Source organism: Aotus nancymaae, unplaced genomic scaffold (genome assembly GCF_030222135.1).
Source record: "Aotus nancymaae isolate 86718 unplaced genomic scaffold, 86718_ANA_hifiasm-v0.15.2.pri h1tg000064l_1, whole genome shotgun sequence".
In the NCBI taxonomy this organism is placed as follows: domain Eukaryota; kingdom Metazoa; phylum Chordata; class Mammalia; order Primates; family Aotidae; genus Aotus; species Aotus nancymaae.
Window position 1 is genome coordinate 21,420,399 of NW_026988479.1, and position 20,775 is coordinate 21,441,173.

The following is a 20,775-nucleotide window of genomic DNA, read 5'->3' on the forward strand; positions in this document are numbered from 1 at the left end:
TAAAAAAATTAAATAATACATCAATGTCAAATCTCTTATATTGACAATTTGGTTATATAGGAGAATGTCCTTGTTTCTTTGGAGGTAAATGCTAAAGTACTCTGGAGTGAAGTGTCATAGTTTTTAATGTACTTTCAAATTTTCTGCCAAAAAACCACCATCCATCCATCTATCTAACATCTATCTATCTATCTATGGAAAACACCCATATATGTATATAAAATTATGTACAATAAACAAATGTAGCGAAATGTTAACAACGGGTGTTGTAGGTGAAGGATATTTGACAGTTGATTGTATTTTCTTTTTAAACTCTTCTGTAGGCTTAAACATTTTCAAAATAGAAGATTGGGAGTTAGGGATGCATAAACATGCAGACTGCTGGTGGATACTTGGCCTCAAGGCAGTCACCTGCAGACTCACAACTCGAGACCGAGGACCTAAGCCACACGGCCTGAAAAGATGAGCTATTCTATAACAGTCAGGATCCTGTTGGCTTCAGGTAACAGGACACCCTAGTCAAAGTATCTTAAACCTTAAGGATACCTCATGTAACAAGAAGTCTGAAGGTAAATGGCTCGAGGGCTGGTCAGTTTGTCAGCTCAAGGATGTTGATGCCCTCTTCCGTCAGTTTCTATGTCGTTCTCTTGGTTTTGCCTCATGTTGCACAATAGTCACAACAGCGTCATGCATCGTGTCCTCATGTGACATATCCAAAGCAGGCAGGACGTGGTGGGCCAACTCCCCTCAGGCTTTATTCTCTTGTATCAGGGATAACACTCTTTCCCATAATCCACCCCCTCCCCAGCCCAGCAAAGGTTCCCTGACATCTCAGTGCTCTTACAAACAGATAACGTATTCACCACTTGGAGTTGTTCACCTGAACAAACCCGATGAGGAGGGTGGTTGCTGAGTGGGCAGTGTTTGCCACATGAGCCAACCAGACTCCCTCACTCGGGAAACTGAGCCTAGACACCCAGCTTGTGTGTGCTGTTGGCAATCCAGCCGGTGGTGAATGCACAAGAAGTTGAGGACATGAGCCACATACAAGCCAAGGTTAAGACAAGAGAAAACACTATCTCTATCTCTATCCCTATAGTGATAGAGGGTGAGGAAGCCATTTGGTAGGGAATGCAGAATACAGCACATGGGCTGAGTCAGTGAAGCTGCCCTAGAAACAACTCCCTCAACTGCCTGGATCCCTGATGTCTTCTGGTTATGATTTCAGTTCCAGGACACATGGAATGGACCAGTGAGAACTCCTCATTCGCCAGTAACAGAAAAAAATACTGTCCCGGCACCAAAGAGTAATGAGTTACAAATGTACAGGAATGTCTTCCTATCCAAGGCAAGAATTGCAGGAAGGGTAGCCAGGCCTTAGAAAGTGCTAGCACCAGGTGGCTTCTCTTTGACTCTTGTCTCTGTGTTTCTCTACTGAGCGTTTTATTCCTATCTCTGCAGTAGGTAAGCGGATATCTTTGCATCTGGTCTCCATGTTATTATCATACATCCACCCACATCTCCTGAATTCTCATTAAAGTTTTGACCCTGCTAAGAGCCCATGTGGTAGTCAGTCCCTCAGTCCTACTTTCAAAGCCCCAGAGGAGAGAAGCTGAGAGGCCTAAGTTGGGTCAGATGTCCAATCCATCACGTCTGTGGGCTTCAGGTCACAACAGATAAGTAGGGGGTAAGGAGGAGGAGTATTAGGGGAAAGGGGTGATTGACGTGAGGATGGAAAGATATCCCAATGGCAACCACTATGATCCTCTTCAAGTACTGGTTCTCGAGGTTGGGGCTAGGAATTCCTCCCTGCCCCCTCTTTTGGCAATGTCAGGGGGCATTTTTGGTTATTACAACTTGGGGGGTGGATGCTACTTGTAGCTAATGGGTGGAGGCCTGGGGTGTTGCTAAACATCCTAGAATGCTCCTATGACAGAAAATTACTTTGTCCAAAATGTCAATAGCATTGAGGTTGAGAAACCATGCCCCCCTTTTGATTCTGTAACGGGCCTTACCACCAGATGGAGCATCGGTACTTTGTTGGACAGAGGGTGAGTGAAAATACCATTCTAAAACAGGGTGGACTCCGACTCTACTGCTGGCTACCTGAGTTCAGGGTGCACTCTGGGTGAAGCCACCATGGGAGCTCACCAAGGCAGGGGATGGTGAAGTTCTTGCCCTGGGGAGTGGAAGGTGGGGGTGTTTAAAAGAGAAGATAGAATCAGCAGAAACAGATACAAACAGAAGACAGACCTGTAAACCCACGCACAGCTTGCTCTTGCAAGTACTTACAACACAAGCAGCAGCTGCTTCTCTGGTACCTGCCCCTCCCACACACCATAAGGGAGAGCTGTCAAGCCTTAAGTCCTGAGCAGCTGTAGGCTATGAGGTAAGCATCTTTTCCTCACGAACTCTCTGGGCAGGCAGGTACAGGCTCCAGGTCACTGGGTTTCTTTTTTGGTTTAGTAGATATATCTGCTTTCATTTCTTAAGGAGCATTGTCAGCCTGAAATCTTAAAAAAATAAAAATACCTGTAAATGATTCAGAGTGAAGACAACTCCAGAAATAAGGAGAATGAAGAGTTTGTAAGGCTGAGTATTTTCCTAAAATTCTGGTAACCAGAGTCTACTACTGAGCAAAGGGGAATATGTTTTCCGAAGTTTTTTGGCTGAAATGCCAGAAAGGTTAGATAATGCAAAGTCTTTGCTGCCCTCTACTGATTAAAATGAAGATTAACGTGTGGTTTGAGAGGAGAGAGGTTTTTCAATTGACAATGATTCCATTTCTTCCTTTCCTTTTTCAACATCTATTTACTCAGCTTATACTTCGTGCAGGTGCCGTGTAAAGCATTGAATACAGTAGCAAAAAATACAGACCAGGTCTTTGTTGTCGTGAAACTTACAATCTGGCAAAGGAGACCAATTTTGTATGTCAACAAACAGGAAATATTTTAAGGTTTTTGAAATTAATTAACAGGGTAATGTGGAGATGGGGTGGGGGCAATTTAAGAGTGACCTGTGAGCTGAGAATGGAAGACTGTGACAAAGTCAGCTGTGCTGAGAGCGGCCGAGAGCTTTTCAGGTAGAGCGAGAAGTGAGTGTAAACTCCAGAGGCAGGAAAGCTCCGTGGGTCCTTGAACTCAGTGCGGGAGCAGAGAGAGGGCTGTGTGGAGGGGAAGCAGAAACCAGTTCACACAGGGGTCTAGTATTTTGCCCAGGAGCTGGAATTTTGTTTGGTATAAATTTTATTCAGAAGAGGAAGCTATTGAACATTTGCTATTTTTGTCTTTAAACAACTATTCTCTTTAGTAACACATACTCGCTACAGGGTATCAATAAAGATTTTTTTCCCCAGAAATATCAGAAATTTTAAAAAGTGCATATATTAAATAACTGTATTAACATCTAGAGAGGCCGGATGCAGTGGCTCACACCTGAAATCCTAGCACTTTGGGAGGCTGAAGGGGGTGAATCACTTGACGTCAGGAGTTCAAGGTCAGCCTAGTCAACAGGGTGAAACCCTGACTCTACTAAAAGTACAAAAACTAGTTGAGTGTGGTGGCACGCACCTGTAGTCCCAGCTGACCAGGAGGCTGAGGCACGAGGATTGCTTGTACCTGGGAGGAGGAGGTTGCAGTGAGCAGAGACCGTGCCACTGCACTCCAGCCTGAGTGACAGAGCGAGACTCCGTCTCAGAACAAAACAAAACAAAACAAAAACCATCAAGAGGATTATTCTGTCTCCTCTGTGGATGATGGACAGTAGAGCAGTGGGGCAAGAGGAGGAGACAGAACCAGGTGGCACTGTGTGGGAGTTAGTGAGGGAAGATGGACAGAAATGAATGGGTATGAGGTGGCTTTGGTGATCTCAACTTCAGGACTCGCTGGTGGGTTGGATGTGGAGGACAGTGACATAGAGAGAGCTGCCAAGGCTGTGAGGACAAGAAAATCAGCTATGACACACGTTTGAAGAACAGTGGCACCTGCAGGGTCCATTCCCAGCTCCTTGCTGGTCCGTGGGCCAGAGCCATTTGCCTGGGCACCGTGCTCTCTCCTTCTGCTCAGTCTGGGTGATTACACCTGACAGGGCTCAGAGAGGCATCCCTCATAAGAATGGCCATAAAGCCTTTTGCTAATATGAAGCCTCCCATAAATGTCAGGTGATGAGAATTACAGCCCCGCAGGCTCATAAAAGAGAGAGCGTGTCACGGCTTGAGGAAGCCACAGCGACAGTGAGGGCACCGGGCTGTCTTTCCAAACTGTATTTTAGTTTCAGGGAAGATATGACTGGAGGAAATGGAGTGCTGGCTGAGGCAAAGTGCTTCAGAACCTTTAGTGAAAGGGCCAGTTATCAAATCTGTCAGCAAAGCTTCCTTCCCCTGGCCCAGGACTCCTTCAAGGTGAAATGGGGTGTATTCTGAGCTTGTAGAACTCAGCCAGGAGGAGTAGGGGCATTAGTGAACCTGGCCTCAGGCAGCCTCTGATTCCGGCGAATAAACTACATACCGTGTCTTACTTTTTCCAATCCTTGACCTACCAGTCAGCTAATTAGCACATAGCCCAGGTGTTCTCTCTGCCTTGAGCTGCTCCCCTGCTTACCATCTGTCTAGCAATCTTTTGTTGAACCCCATATGTCTCATAGCCCTGACCCCCAACCTCTTTCTTTCTCTCCCTTTCTTTCTCTTTCTTTCGTATGTAGTCAATATTCAGCTCAAAATCCCTGGTATCCTATGATAAGCGTGACATTGTGCTGGGATCCTGGACACTAGGCTGGGGGCAAAGAAATACGATACGAAGACCCCATCGAGAAGAAGTTATACATCTAGCTGACAGGCAGCTAGGTGAGTAACTTCTTCTGGGAGCACATCTACACTTAAAAAGTAAAACAATAAGAAATAACTGTGGCCAATATCTATACTGAAGGCTGACTGCATCCCAGGTACCTGCCAAGAAAGGGCATTAGCTCCTGTGGTCCTCATGATAACCCGGTGAGGTGAGTACTACTGTGATTCTCACGTTCAGATCAAGAGGCTGAGGTTGGGGAGGTGGGGACTTTTGCAGGGTGACATAGCCTGTGACCTTTTTAAATTCAGGTTGGCATGATCCTGAAGCCTGAATGCTGCTCTGCTCTGGCACATCAACCAGGATAAAATGAGACTCCTAATAGCATGGGCACATCCTGCATGCTGCTCCAGTTCTGGGGTCACTCTGCCTTTTGCTCTCTCTTTTTTCTTCTACACATACCACACACACATGTGCACACACACATCTTGATCCATAGCCCCATCCTGACCCCTATCCTTTGGACTCTAATGACATTTGACATTGAATAAAAGTTATGCAAAATTGTTGCCTGCTCACTGAGAGAACAATTTCAGGAACAAACACCAAGAACCCCAATAAATTCCAATAAACTCAACATAATAATCAGCCTTAATAAATAATAAACACCCATACATTTTTGAATCAATTTTTATATTATGTAATATTGTTTAATTTGGGGGATTAATTATTTTTGGTTTCCTTAAGTGACTTTTGTTTTTCTTTTTTTTTGAAACAAGGTCTCACTCTGTTGCCCAGGCTGGAGTGCAGTGGCATAATCATGACTCACTGCAGCCTCAACCTCCTAGGCTCAATTGATCCTCCCAATTCAGCCTCCCAAGTAGCTGAGACTACAGGTGTGTGCCACCATGCCAAGCTAATTTTTGTATTTTTTTCTAGAGATGGGGTTTCACCATGTTGCCCAGGCTGGGTCTCAAACTCCTAGGCTCAAGTGATTAACCCACCTCAGCCTCCCAATGTGCTGGAATTACAGGCATGAACCACTGTGCATGGTCCTAAAGTTATTTCTGACCATTCTTTATTTAAATTTTACAGTGAAAATTTAATAATCTAGAGTTCTTTCTGCATAAATTTTTACCAATTTTAGGTATTTTTTGTGTGAGATTTCTTCAGTGACTTTTTTTCCTACCAGATCCAACTTTCTTGGGTCAAATTTTGCACATCTGCATTTCAACATTTGCTCTTCAGTCCATTTTTAGTCAATATCTCATTTTTACCACATGCAGTCATAGCCATTTTCAGTTTTAATTTGTGTGGGTTATTTTTGCCAGAACTATCCGTTATCAATTGAACAGCAGATCAAATGGTTTATTTATTCATTTCTTATTCAACCAATGAGAAAATTGAACAACATTAGGCAACAGAGAAAGAGAAAGCTAGGCAAAACAGAAAGACTCAGAGATAAAGACAGCAAAAGGAAATCAAATTTTAAGAGTGAAAATTGTATTTATGGTAATGGTAATAGCTAATATTTATTGTGTGCTTCCTATAAGCCATGTTCTAAACACCTTAAGTGAGCTTATATTCATTTAATCTTCACAATAACTCTTTTTTTTTTTTTAACTTCTATTTTAAGTTCAAGGTACAAGTGCAGGCTTGTTACATGGGTAAACTTGTGTCGTGGAGCTTTGTTGTACAGATGATTTCATCACCCAGGTATTAAGCCTAGTACCCATTAATTATTTTTCCAGATCCTTTTCCTTTTCCCACCCTCTACCATCTGAAAGGCCCCAGCGTGTGTTGTTTCCCTCTATGTGTTCTCATCATTTAGCTCCCACTTGTAAATGAGAACATGCAGTATTTGGTTTTCTGTTCTTCTGTTAGTTTGCTAAGGATGATGGCCTCCAGCTCTGTCCATGTTCCTGCAAAGGACATAATCTTCTTCTTTTTTATGGCTGCATAGTACTCCATGATGTATATGTACCACCTTTTCTTTATCCATTCTATCATCATTGTGCATTTAGGTTGATTCCATGTTTTTGCTATGTGAATGGTACTGCAATGAACATATGTGTGTATGTATCTTTATAATAGAATGATTTATATTCCTTTAGGTATATACTCAATAATAAGATTGCTGGCTTGAATAATATTTCTGTCTTTAGGTCTTGGAGGAATCACCACATTGTCTTCCACAATGGTTGAACTAATTTACACTCCCACCAACAATGTATAATAATTCTTTTTACTCTACAATCTTGCTAGCATCTGGGTTTTTTTTTTTTTTTTTTGACCTTTTAATAATAGTCATTCTGACTGGTGTGAGATGGTATCTCATTGCGGTTTTGATTTGCATTTCTCTAATGATCAGTGATGTTGGCTTTTCTTTGTATGATTGTTGGCTGCATGTATATCTTCTTTCAAAAACTGTTCATGTTCTGTGCCCACTTTTTATGTTTTTTTTTTTTGTAAATTTGCACAATAACATCATAATAATTGTGGAGATGTAATTATTTCTACTTTAAGATGGGGAAACCGAGGCACAAAGACTGGAAATAACATCAAATTATACAGCCAGTAAGAGGCAGATCGGGGCTTCACACCCAGGCAGCCTGTGACTGAGAGGTGGCAGCTGTGCTTGTATATTGTTGATTGCTTACTTCTTGGTACTGCAGCATCCAAATGTCCTCTGGAACAAAATAGTGAGGTGAGTCAAAATGTTCTTTCATTCTATGCTTTTCTGCCACCTGAAATGCCCTCCCACACCTTCTGTGCCTAACACCATTGTATGCTTCCTTAGGGGAGCCAGACTGACCTTGAGAAGGAGGGGACCATTGCCCGCTCCTTCTGACCTGGGCCTCCCAGCATCTGAGCTAACTCCTGTTGGAATGCTTATCATCTGTGCTGGAATTCCCTTTGCTTCTTAGTCTTTCCCATTAGAGCCTAAGATTCTTAAGAACAGGAGTTGGCTCTTATTGCCAGTGTTTCCATTTCCTACTATAGGATTGGTACAAATTAGGAAGGGTGTGAGAATTATTGAATAAATGCTTCTTGGCTTTTTGGCTAAGATCAAGTGAAAATTATTGAATGAACGAGTGTGCAGTTTCACTAATAAGGAATTCCACTAATAGTTACTTGCTTTATTATTTACTTTTAAGTATGATTACTTTGGCCTAACAGGTTCTTCTGCATTAAAAAAACTTGTGATCTTTCATGACAGTTCTGGAAATTAATTCAAAGCTCATGAAGTTTTGATGTTTTGATGCAAGTGACTGGGTTATGGATAAATCATTTAATTTCTACATTTGTTAATCCCATAATATCTGGTGATAACAGAGTTCACCAGAAAGTGAGTTTGGATGTGATACAGGATAAGCCAAAATTAAAATCAGAATAAATCCTTATAGACTATGTCTTGATTGTATTAGGTTGGTGCAAAAGTAATTACAGCTTTTGCCATTAATAACTGTAGACTTGACCTATAAAGTAGATAAGTTATCCTAATGTATTAACCCAGGCTGCTGAAATCAGAAATCTTAACACTGCCTAAAGCTCCCTGCCTGCTCTACTCAAATCCAATCCATCACCCAGTTTTGTTGATTCTACCTTTTAAATAGTTCCTGAATCTGTCTCCTTTTCTCCATCTTCACTGTTATTACCTTTGGCCAAGGTCTCATCATGGTTAATCGCATCAACTTTCTACTATCTCCTCAACTGCAAGCTTGCTCTGTTCTAATTCATTATTCTCACTATAGCCTCTGTAAGAAGCAAATCTAATCATCACTCCCATACTTGAAACCCTTAAATAATAACTTCGTATCATCTGCAGAATAAGATATAACCCCCATCCACCTTTCTAGGTCCATTTCCTGCCCCTCCCCTGTACGTACACCAGTGCATTAGTCTTGGCGACATCCTTGTAAGTTCCTAAAATTACTTCCAAAATGCTGGCCCTGATGCATCCTTTCTTGGTTCTTGTTTACTTCCTCAGTTTCCACCTTTACAATGGAGTCTCCCCTTAAATACAGTCCCCGCTACTGTGTTTCTGCCTAACAAAGAATATGACATAAATATTCAGAGCAAATGCAGTAGTGTGGGATTGCCAGACTACCCCACCTAAATTGTGTGAGTTTAGGCAACTCACTTAAGCTTTCTAAGCCTCAGTTACCTCATCTGTGAAGTCGATCTAGTTAGTAGCTATGATATGTAGGTTGTCAAGAGGAATGAAATGAGAAATTCCAGGCAAAGTACTTGCATGTGCTAATCACTTAGTAAATACTAGCCATTTGTCTTGGCTAATATTTAATTTGTTTGTTTACTTCTGCTAGACTGTGTGCTTCATGGATAAAGACTTGTGTCTTTAGCAACTATGGTTGTAACTGACACAAAATAAGCGCTCCTTAAATGTTTGCCAAATGAACAGATAAATGGATGGAGGATTATCTTCTAAATCCCAAAGTGGAACACTTGATCTTACATGTTTGAATAATGGAGAAGAGTTTAAATAACTTCTAAAATAGTGAGTTATTGCTATAGCAGTGAAAAAATTATTACCCTACCCCATGTCCTGAGATTGGTGTGGTTAATGACACACTGCAGGTGTTGAATTTAGAACATTGTAAGAGACAGACAACACTTTCCGTCAAATTTAATTGAGGAAGCACAATATTGTAAGGACCTGGGTTCTGGTCCTGTCTCTGCCACTCACAGGATGTGTGACTATGAGAAAGTTAAAAATTAAACTCTCAGTCTCTCTTTCCTCATCTGTAGACAAACAATGATGGGCAAGATGATCTCAAAGATTCCTTTCACCTTGTCAATCAACTGGATTTGTAACTTCTCAAGGTGATAAGTTACACTTTCAATTTGGAGAAATGGTATATGAAGTATATGAAATAATTGTATTATAATAGTTTTAACTACTTCTGTTGTATAATATTCCTGAGATTTTATTATTATTGTTGCTGTTTTTAACTTTGAGAAACAGCAAAGTTTTAATGGTAGGAATTTATAATTGTAATGAACCATGAAAGAGATAATTGTTGTTGACACAAGAAGGTGAGAGAGAATCCCAACGTACTGCCCCCAACCTGGCCATGTTCAGTGAAAGAACTAGCATTGGCTTTATACAGTGGATATGATTAACTGTATATGTTAATAAGCAAAGAGACTATAAATGTATCATTCATTATTATGGGACAAATTCAAAGTTTCTGAGAGTTGAACTAGTAAAATTCATCACAATGTATTTAGATATAATCATCTATGTTAGTAAATGAAGAGATTGCAAATATGTGGCTAATTATTCTGAGAAAAACACAAACTAGGGTAATATTAGAGAATATAATCACTGTTTAATAAGTGGAAACCTAAATAATTATGGTATTTTATACCGAAAAAATTATGGAAACAAACACGGATGGTCAACCTAAAGCAGTGTACTCTAATCTATGCTTCACAGATTCCAGGTGGTACATGACATTGCTTTAAGGATCTACAAATTCATGAGTTTACTAATCATTCATCGTCGGTTGACTGAATCAGCCAATGGTGTTAATAATAAAAACAATTCCCTCCCTTTGTTTCCTATAAAGCGCAATAGAAAAGAACACATGTCTTTTTTTTTTTTTTTTTTTTTTTTTAAATCCTCCTCACTGGGAAGTAGGCTTACGTAGCTATGTAAGGAAGATGTTCTTGGGTAGGACAGAGTTCCCCAATGCAAAGGCAGGAACAGTTGGTCCAAGTAGAAGGTTTATCTTTATTTTGAATAGTGAATCATCAGGCTATCATGGCCCAAAGCTATTAAAAATTCAGATTAAATAATGTTCTGCCCTTGTTCTGCTTCTAATCTCATTGAACTGCTTTCTGATGATTTTGCTTGCTATATGTGCGTCCACAGGAGGACAAGAATGTCTGGTCCACCTGACAGTTGTAATTCTTTTCATAAATTAATACATTGGTATTCTGGTTTATGAAGATAATTTTTTAAGTGTTCAGTTTATATATATATAGACAAGTTCTCCTTATGTTGCCCAGGATGGTCTTGAACTCCTGGGCTCAAGGGATCCTCCTGCCTCAGCCTCCCAAAGTGCTAGGATTACAGGCATGAGCCACCACACCCTGCCACATATTCAGTTTAATGTGTGTGTTAGTGACTTTGTTTCCAGGCTCATTTTGCCAAAAAATAAAAAATAAAAAATCTATTTGGGGAGACAGGAAAGCTAGGAGTGTAATCCTTAACTGCATGTGTTTCTCGAGGTCAAGGGTACCTTGTGAGCTCTCTTGGCACTCATACAGCCAGCTGAGTCTTTTCTGAGGATGTCTTACTGGATACTGCTTGCCCTTACCATTGGATGAGCATCTTGTCTGATCCTCTCATTTTGCAGATGGACAAACTGAGGCATACATCATAGTATACCTGTGGTTTTTACCCTTAGTCCTTGGCATCTTTGAGAACTAGCTATCTGAACACTTAAAACAGTTTACACTGTAAGTGTAAACTCTGTTGGTTGTAAGCCAGTCACTAAGTTCAACCCACTCCCAAGGAGAAGGGAATTAGACTCTATCTTCTGGAGGGAGGTGTATTGAGGAATTTGTGGACTTACCTTAAAACCATCACAGTATTTCATAAATTTTGGGTGGGAATATTTTGAGCCTATGAAATGTCCTGTTTCTCCTTAAAGTTTTATCCACTACTTTTAGCCTTCATCTTGCCTGAAGCAATACTTGCAGTGGTTGTTCTAATAGTGATTTAAAAAAATTTTTTTTCTTATTTCTTCTTCATCTACTAGAAACAATATTTTTAATAGATATCTACTTATACCCCAGTGTGTTTTGCGACCTTGCACCTTTTTTAATCTGGCTCCTCAACTTAGTTAACTTGGATAATTCATTCTTTTGTAGAACCTTTTTTTTCCCTTCCTGCCTCCTAAACATTTTTTTAGAAGATGGTTTTCCCTCCCTCCCTTTTGTGGTCATCAGATTTCCTACAAATGCTAGCATTAAAAAACAAAAATCACAGCCGGGCACAGTGGCTCATGCCTGTAATCCTAGCACTTTGGGAGGCTGAGGCGGGTGGATCACCTGAGGTCAGAAGTTCGAGACCAGCCTGACCAACAAGGAGAAACCCCTTCTCTACTAAAAATACAAAATTAGCCAGGTGTGGTGGCGCATGCCTGTAATCCCTGCTACTTGGGAGGCTGAGGCGGGAGAATCGCTTGAACCCAGGAGACGGAGGTTGCTGTGAGCTGAGATCACACCACTGCACTCCAGCTTGGGCAACAGGAGTGAAACTCCATCTCAAAAAACAAAAAACAAAAAATAAAACCACATCTACCCCATCATTGTCAGCTTTCCAACAAAGTCAAACATGAGATTTGTGTTATTTTAATCTCCATTATGATCCTTTCATTCTTTACATACTGTGATGGTTAATATTGAATGTCAATTTGATTGGATTAAGGGATGCAAAGTATTATTCCTGGGTGTGTTTGTGAGGGTGTTGCCAAAGGAAATTAACATTTGAGTCAGTGGAGTGGGAAAGGCAGACCCACCCGCAATCTGGGTGGGCACAATCTAATCAGCTGCCAGTTCAGCCAGAATAAAAGCAGGCAAAAGAACGTGGAATGACTAGCCTGGTTTAGTCTTCTGGCCTACATCTTTCTCCCATGATGGATACTTCCTAACCTGGAACATCGGACTCCAAGTTTTTCAGCTTTGGGACTTGGACTCGGACTGGCTTCTGTGTTCCTCAGCTTGCAGAAGGCCTATTGAGGGACCTCACCTCATGATTGTGTGAGTCAATACTCCTTAATAAACTCCCCTTTATATATACATCATACTATTAATTCTGTCCCTCTAGAGAAACCTGACTAATACACATAGCTAATTCAGCTTCTATTGAGATAGCTGATATTATAATTTATCTTTCCTTACTCTTTTTTTTGGACGGAGTCTCGCTCTGTCACCCAGACTGGAATGCAGTAGCATGATCTTGGCTCACTGCAACCTCCACCTCCTGGGTTCAAGCAATTCTCCTGCCTCAGCTTCCTGAGTAGCTGGGATCATAGGCACGCGTTACCATGCATGGCTAATTTTTGTATTTTTAGTAGAGATAGGATTTCACCATGTTGATCAGGCTGGCTTGAACTCCTAACCTTGTGATCTGCCCTCCTTAGCCTCCCAAAGTGCTGGGATTACAGGTGTGAGCCACCATGCCTGGCCTCGTTTTTTTGTTTGTTTTTTAGACAGATTCTCACTCTGTTGCCCAGGTTGGAGTACAGTGGCAAGATCATAGCTCACTGTAACCTCAAACTCCTGGGCTCAAGCAATTCTCCTTCCTCAGCCTCCCAAGTAGCTAGGACTGCAGGTCACCATAACAACTGGCTAATGAAAAGGGTTTTCTTTTTGGTAGAGATAGAGTTTTCACTATGTCGCCCAGGCTGTTCTCAAATTCCTGGCTTTAAGTGATCCTTGGGCCTCAGCCTCCAAAAGTGTAGGGATTATAGGCATGAGCCACTGTGCCTGGCTCATCTTTACTTCCTTATTTGCTGTCAGAATATAGACTAGTAATGTAAGCAGATACATTCTGTTGTGTATCAGTTTAAATACTTTTATGCAGTACTTTGCATAAAATATCCTTAATCACATTGTAAAGTTTTAAGGGCCTAGAATGTTTTATTAATGCAAAACTTCAAATATTAAAAAGTCAAGAGGGCAGTATCATAAACCCTCATCTACTCATCATCCAGCTTCAACAATTGCCAAGATAGAGTCGACTATACCTTATTTCATTTGTAACCACCTCCCACTGCCTCACACTCTCTCTCCATCCTTCCTGCCCCAGATCCTTGTGATTTTTGAAACTAATCCCAGATATTGTATTATTTCATCTGAAAGTCTTTAGCAGGTATTAGAATACTTTTGGTACCAACTAGAAATAATAATCATTAGTTTGTGCATTGACTTATTGATGGACTGGCATTCAGCTATATTCAGGGGAAACAGTGATTAAAAAATATGATCACATTTCCTACTTTCTTGGAGTCTGTGTTCAACTGGACATTGAAGTTACTGAGTGACCTTAGTTATCTAACTTCTTAATTACATAGTTACATAATTTCTCTTTGTCTCCATTTCTTCATATGTAAAAAGGGGAGAGTAGCAATACCTGACTTAGAAGATTATTATGAAGAGTAAATGGATAGTGTATGGAAATTGGAGCATTACAATGATTGATTGTATAGTTGATTGAAACATTTAATCTACTGAAAATCCATGAGTCTTTAATTATACTTAAAGAAAGGAGAAACTCATTTGCCTCCAGTTGAGATGGTTATCAAACAATATTTTATTTATTTATTTATTTATTTGAGATAGAATCTCACTCTGTTGCCCAGGCTGGAGTGCAGTGGTACAATCTCGGTTTACTGCAACCTCTGCCTTCTGGGTTCAAGCGATTCTTGTGCCTCAGCCTCCCAGGTAGCTGGGGTTATAGGCATGTGCTACCACATTCAACTAATTTATTTTTATTTTTATTTTTAGTAGAGATGGGGTTTTACCATGTCGGTCAGGCTGTTCTCGAACTCTCAACCTCAGGTGATCCGCCTGCCTTGGCCTCAATCTTTTTATTTTGAAGGTTGATAAGTAAAGAAAAATAATTAAGCATTTTTTCACTTTTAAAACAGAAATGATTTTCAGGTAACTAAATAGCCTCTGCTGTGGAAGAAAATCTCTAACTTACAGAAGACTGTCAGCGAGCAAATGTGGAAAGTAACATATAAGTGGAAAATCATTAGTTTGCCACCTGTAAGGAAAGTATTGATTCAGGAAAGGATAAAATCATTAAATCATTAGGTTAATGGTTGACAGGTAGGTTGAACATTCATCCCATTTTGCCAGAGATGATCCTAGTTTATGACTATTGTCCAAATGTAACTATTAATAGTACCCCTTTTAGTCTCAAATCTGATGGTTTGGATTATAAGTGATAGGGTCACCCTGTTGACAGGGTACCAACATTTGTATGAAGCCAAAATAATACCATGCAGATAATATTCTGATTATAATAGAAGGACTGAGCTGTCATCACCTTTAACTCAGTGTTAATCTTAGCATCGCTTAGCGTGGGACAACCAGATGTGTCTCCTGCTGTGATTGAAACTGGAATATACAGCATTTCCTATGAAGTTCCCTTGGTAAAAATGTTCAGTTTAAATCTGGTCAAATATTCAGAGCTATCTTTTTGCTTATAGGAAATACAAGGGTTAGAGGAAGGAATCAGAGAGATCCAGAGGGGAAACAGGCCTGGTCCTCAGCAGGTCCATATCATAAAGGAACTGTTCTAGGTTAAAAGTGTCTAAAGAGACATAGCAACCAGATGTACTGCTTGGTTCCGAATTTGATACTTATTTGGCCAAACCAGCTGGAAGGACATCTTGGGGACAGGTGGGGAAATTTGAATATGGATTTGCTATTACTGTTAATTGTGTTAGGTATTAAAATATAATTTTTGCTATGTAGAAAACTAGGTATTAAAAAAATAGATGCATTCCAAAATATTTAGGGGTAGAATATTATGATGTCTATAGTTTACTTTAAAATACTTCAGGGCTGGGCATGGAGGATCATGCTTGTAATCCCAACATTTTGTGAGGCCAAGGTGGGAGGCTCTCTTAAGCCCAGGAGTTTGAGACCAGCCTGGGCAACAAGGCGAAACCTGGTTCTAAAAGCAAAAACAAAAAGAAAAACAAAAATATGAAACTAAAGTAAAAAAAAAAACACAAAAAAGCAAAAAACTCTTCAACATTAATAACAATAAAGGGAGTTAGCAGGAAAATAAATAAGATAAAACATGTAAAACATTTCATAAACTTACACCTGAAAGACAGTGTCATAGGTAAGGCAGCCCCAATGATCCCACCTCCTGATATTCAGCCCCTCCTTGAGTGTGGTCTATATTTTTCAACTTGCTTCTCTCTCTGTCGCTCTCTTTTTTTTTGAGACAGAGTGCAGTGGTGTGATCCTGCTCACTGCTGGGACTACAGGCATGTGCCACCATACCTGGCTAATTTTTATATTTTTAGCAGAGATGGTTTTTCACCATGTTGGCCAGGCTGATCTTGCTCCTACCCCAGGTGATCCACCTGCCTTGGCTTCCCAAAGTGCTGGGATTACAGGCATGAGCCACTGCACTGGGCCTCAACTTGCTTCTAATGAATGGATATGGGCAGAAGTGATGGAATTTCACTCCCAATATTATTGAAATATTGGAGGTTACAAAAGGTTACAACTCTGTGGCTTCCATTCTGAGCATTCTCTCTTTGGTAGATTGCTTGTGCTGGGAGAAAGACACTGTCATGTTGTGATCAGCTCTATGGATAGGCCCATGCATGGCATGTCTTCCGTCTAGTAACCTCTGAGGAACTGACATGCGTCAAAAACCAGGTAAGCGAACTTGGAAGAAGATCCTTCAACATCGGGTGAGTCTTCTTCCATCTCAGCTGGCAACCTGACTGCAACCTCACGAGAGACCTTGAGCCAGAGGCACATAGACTGTCTGCCTGGGTTCCTGACCCCCAGAAGCTGTGAAGTAATATTTTGTTGCTTTAAGCTGCTAAGTTTTGGGATAATTCATTATGCAGCAATAAGAAACTAATACAGATAGGAAAGTGTTATTTGGGTGAAAGAGGGTGAGAAGAACATTATAGGCAGAGAGAAAAAACCCATGAAATAAGTATCTAAGGTAAGACGCATGACTGTCTTTGAAAAACGGAAAGAAACCATGTCTGATTAGAACTTAGAAGGCAATGAGGAAAGATGAAGCTGTAGAGATGGGCACGGTATACGGCTGCAAAGGCCAAGTCAAAAGTCTGTTGTTTATCCTATTGGGCAATTAGAAGCCATTGAAAGGATTTAAGCAGAGGCTGTTTTAGAAGTTTGATTGGATGCTTTGCAGAGAATAGAGGGAGCAAGGGTGGAAGCTAATCTGGGAGTAGCGCTGAATCATCTGGGGCTGGGTATGGAAAAAAGATGGTATCGCCTTTCTCAACTCAGACTCTGAAAAGGTTAGCACTCCTCTGGGCCTTACTCTGATTACACAAAATTGCCACAAGGATGGCCATACAAATCAACATCAGTTAATACACTAGCTACTCAATGGCCAGTTAGATTTCTTCTCGGAAGACTTCTTACCTATAGATATCCAGAGATGTGGCAGTGATGTGTGGACACTAGGCTGTGAGGTGAGCCAGGTGCTGCCTTTATATCTGCATTGAATAGGATGAGTGAGAGGAGAAAGTGAGTTTACAGAAAAAGGAGACTAGAGCAAACAGGCAAAGATAACCAGAGAGGAGGAGCCATGCAGCCCCTGAGAAGGAAAGGAAGAGAGTGGGAAACTCTTCAGGTCCTCAAAGCTTTCCAGCACCTATAAAGGTCAGGGCAACTAGACCTCTTGTCTATAGAATCGATTAGTTCTGTTTTCTCACCAATACTTATTTCATTCATGCTAATTTGGGTCCTTTTCCTTGTAACCAAATCATTTTCTTGACTAGAATAGAGTTCTGCACCATGATTGAATAGATCATTTGACCTTTATAGATTTAAAAAAAGGTATGCATTGGGAGGGTGAATAGAATGCTATTTTTAACACTTACATATTACTGAAGACATACTTTTGAACTCAATATACTCACAAAAATGCAATTATTTACTTCAGTTCAGGAATGTTCAGCCCCATCCAGGCAGCCCATATGCTGATAGTACTTAATAGCTGAACATATAACATCAATTTCTAAGTTCTCTTATATCCTAGATCCAATGGAGATTAGGGGATGGGAGGTTAGAACTTGTTCTACATTCCATAGGGAAGTTACAGGCTGATGAAGTGACAGTTTGAAGGTAGATGCAATGGAGATGCCATCTGGAGAAGAATTACCTGCTGCCCTTAGACATCCATACAGAATGGCAGAAGCCCGGGGAGACTTTATGGTCTAATTGCTGATTGGGAGTAGAGCAGATTGGTTATGAATGTGAACTCTGTAGCCTGGAGGCCTACAGTTGAATTGCGGTTGTGTCATTCACTGACTGTCTGACTCTGGATGCATTACTTAATCTCTCTGTGCCTTTGTTATCTGTACAATAGAAATAATAGCAATGCTTACCTCATAGTGTTTTTGTAAAGGTTCAAATGTGTTAATACATTTAAAGGGCTTAAAACAGTGCCTTGCATGTAGAAAATGATTGATAAATATTACTTATTAAACGACCTGCTTATATAACCTGCTCAGCCTACTACAAGCTCAGGAAATGTAAGCTACTATTACTATTTTCTTCTGTAATCCTGTATGTTGATTTAGTATGACATTTCCTGTTTATAGAGTAATAGTGTTTATTTAGTTCTCATTTCTTGGCTATCTCATTGTCTTCACTTATATGTATGCAAAAAGGTGGACCCTATCTTGATTCTGACCTTGTAGGTAAAGCACGAGCTAGCAAAGTGCCCTTTTTTAGTCCATTCTGGCTGCTATCACAAAATACCATAGACTGGATGGTTTATAAACAATAAAAATGTATTTCTCGCATTCTAGAGACAGGAGAGTCCAAGATCAAGGTGCCAGTGGATTTGCTGTCAGGTGAGAACGAGCTTCCTCACAGACAACATTCTCACTCTAACCTCATGTGGCAGAAGAGGGCGAGAGGTCTCGAAGCTCTTTTACAAGTGCTCACAGTGTTCTGCCCCCATGACCTAGTCACCTCCCAAAGGCCCCGCATCCTAATACAATCACCTTGTGGATTAGGATTTCAACATAAGAATTGCCGGGGACGGGGGGAGGGGGCAGGGGGGACATAAATAACCAGACCATAGCAGCCCTAAAGAAATTCTGTAAACAAATAATAGCGTGGTAAATAGTTTACTTATAAACCTCAGGGCACCTCTTTGTTTTCCAAATAAAAAGGTTGAACCTGTGAGAAGTGACTTGCCCGAGATTATACAGCCAGTAGCTGATAGGGCCAGAACTAGAATCCGGACCTAATTTACCCCATTGGCTCATTAGCCACTGCTGTCCATACCGCCTGTGAGGGAGCTAGCAGATGTATCCAGCCTGGGATTCTCTATTTCTGAGATCTCTTTAAATATTTCAAAGATCAATACTTCCAGTCAGGAATAACATAGCTGCACAGATTATGGGTTAATAAGTATGTTATTAGGATCTGGGGCTTCAGCCAGGAAAACAGTCTTTGTAAAGCATTTATAGTCTAGAGGGAAGAGGAAGAAATGATACATTAGCCATGCTATCTTTGTGATTTGAGTGAGACTCAGGATTTAGTGGTCTCTAACTGGCTTTGGTGTTAGACACACACATGTTTGAATTCTGGCTTCCCCTCTTTTCAGCTACCTGAATGTCACCTTGCCTCAGTCCTATCATCTCTCTGAGCCTCAGTTTTCCGATTTATAAATTGGGGACAATACATCCGCCTTGCAGAGCTGTTGAAGGGACTGGAAATAGTGTATGTAATGTATCTCCTATGGATTTAAGATAAGTGCTCAAAAATGGCAGATATATGTATTTTTAAAGCCTGATTCTGCATTGGAACCAGTTCTCAAGAGTCCATTCTGATGAGTATCTTCATAGCAGAACCTAAGCCCTGATGAATTTGTCTGAAACCAACATTGTCTCTTCATTTCATCTTGATATGCTAATTTTGGGGGGAGTCTAGAATTCAATGGTTACCAATTGAGCAAGGATGGTATTTGCTATTCTGTTCTGTATAGTTATGTACATTATCAGTATCCTAAAAGTTATGAAGCTTTGACTACAGGTAAGTCCAGTTGGTCTCTTAAAAGATGCACTGAGGCCGGGCGCAGTGGCTCAGGCCTGTAATCCCAGCTCTCTGGGAGGCCGAGGAGGGCAGACCATGAGGTCAGGAGTTCAAGACCAGCCTGGCCAATATGGTGAAACCCCGTCTCTACCAAAAATACAAAAATTATCTGGGCATGGTGGCCTGCGCCTATAGCCCCAGCTACTCAGGAGGCTGAGGCAGAAGAATTGCTTGAACCCAGGAGGTGGAGGACGCAGGTTGCAGTGAGCTGAGAAGGTGCCACTGCACTCCAGCCTACTCAACAGAATAAGACTCCATCTCAAAACAAACAAACAAACAAAAAAATGGTACATTGAATCTCTTCAATTCCTTTTTCATTTTGATTCAATAAAATGGTTCACTCTGGAAAAACTGTGTAGACATAGTTCAGGTCAGATATTTGCAATATGTTGTATACAACTGTTGAGCTCAAAGTACCAGGAATTTCAAGGACATATTTATGGGGATATACTATACCAATGAAATAATGAAATATATATATATACACACACACACACATATATACATATATGATTATCACATATATGTGATAGATTTACATATGTATACAGTTAATCTATTTAAAAGATCATACAATAATATAAATATCTCAAAGTGTATTTAGATATAAATAACATAATAAAAACTATCAGATAATAAAATTTTTAGTACCTGCAAGGAGTTTCTTCAGACTGACAATTTTCATCTTTTTTTTTTCTTAGACGGAGTCTCTCTCTGTGACCCAGGCTGGAGTGAAATGGTATGATCTTGGCTCACTGCAACCTCCACCTCCTGGGTTCAAGCGATTCTCCTGCCTCAGCCTCTCAAGTAGCTGGGACCATGCCACCATGGTGCTTGTCACCACGCCCAGTTAATTTTTGTATTTTCTTTTAGTAGAGATGCAGTTTCATCATGTTGGCCAGAAGGGTCTCAAAATCCTGACCTCAGTTGATCCACCTGCCTTGGTCTCCCAAAGTGCTGGGATTGTAAGCCACTGTGCCTGGCCTGTTTTCATCTTTTATATATGCTAGTGACTCACTTTCTATGAAGTACCCATTTTGAATTTACTTTTTCAGTAGGAATTAGTTTGTAATGAGCCATTTATACCAGTATTATCTTAAGAATAGTTGGCCAG